Here is a 1,284-nt window from a genome sequence, read left to right on the forward strand (position 1 = left end):
AAAAAAAACATGCTTATTATAGAACACTTATAACTAAAGTGTGGACTATGAAATATAAAGTTGCCCTCTGTTTTGGAGGGAAGATAAATTAGTGTTTTAGAAAACGTGGCAGTATACAACAAAAGATTTTAAATTTCTGGTGGGAGGTTGGAAATAAATAGGTGGATCACAGAAGATTTTTATGGCATTGAAAATACCTACATGATAGTATACTGATGGATATATGGCATTATACATTCGCTCCAATCCATAGAATATATAATGCCAAAAGTGAACTCTAATGTAAACTATGGACTTTGAGTAATTATGATGTATCAATGTTAGGTTTATCTTTTGTTGAAAAAAAAAAAATACCATGATAGTGAGTAATGTTCATAATGGGGAGGCCATGCACTTGTCAGGGCAAGAGATGTATGGGAAACCTCTTTACTTCCCTCTTAATTTTGTTACAAACCTAAAACTGCTCTAAAAATACAACCTTAAAACAATTATTGACAGAATTATTTTTTATAATGCCAGAGCTTAGAAGATGTGTTTGTATTTTCAACCACCCCAAATAACATTGAAGTAGATAAATCTTAAGAATTATGTGATATACTGAAAAGATTTAAAAAACAGAAACTAGGAAAAAAAAAATGCTCTCTGGAGGAAAGATTAAGTTTTTAAAAGAGATGGAGCATATGATATCATTTTAACATTTAAACCAAAATGAAGGAAAACTTCAAGTTAAAAATTACACAGAAGATGCTATCCAAGGAGATGGAGTTGGTTTTTCTCAGAATCTCTATTGACACCATTAGGAGATCTTGTTGGCTTCAGAAGAAGATGACAACATGCAGGATCCAATCACTTCCCACTGCCTCCATGGAAACTCCCCTGATCTGAATCACCACATCTCTCACCTGGGTAATTACAATAAGCAGATCTTCCTGCTTTTTCTGTTGAACCTTAGAGTTATCTTATCATAGCTTCGGGGTGATACTACTAAAACCAGATTATGTTGTTTCTGTGTCCAAAGCCCATGAGTTCCTGCAACTCTCTAACTAGAAACTACATTTATTGAATGGCTTCTAAGGCCCTAACCCACAAACTCAACCCTATCTTTCTGACCTCCTTCCCTACCATTCTCTTCCTTGTTTCATCCCCATTGGCTAATTGGTCAAACAATACTAGGGATGCTCTGACTCTTGTTTTTGCAGTGACACTTTTGTTAGGCTGGAATGCTCTTTCTAAAGGTCATCACATATTTAAATCCTCACTACCTTTAAGTCTGTACAGATATTA

Source organism: Pteropus alecto, unplaced genomic scaffold (genome assembly GCF_000325575.1).
Source record: "Pteropus alecto unplaced genomic scaffold, ASM32557v1 scaffold14, whole genome shotgun sequence".
NCBI classification, from domain to species: domain Eukaryota; kingdom Metazoa; phylum Chordata; class Mammalia; order Chiroptera; family Pteropodidae; genus Pteropus; species Pteropus alecto.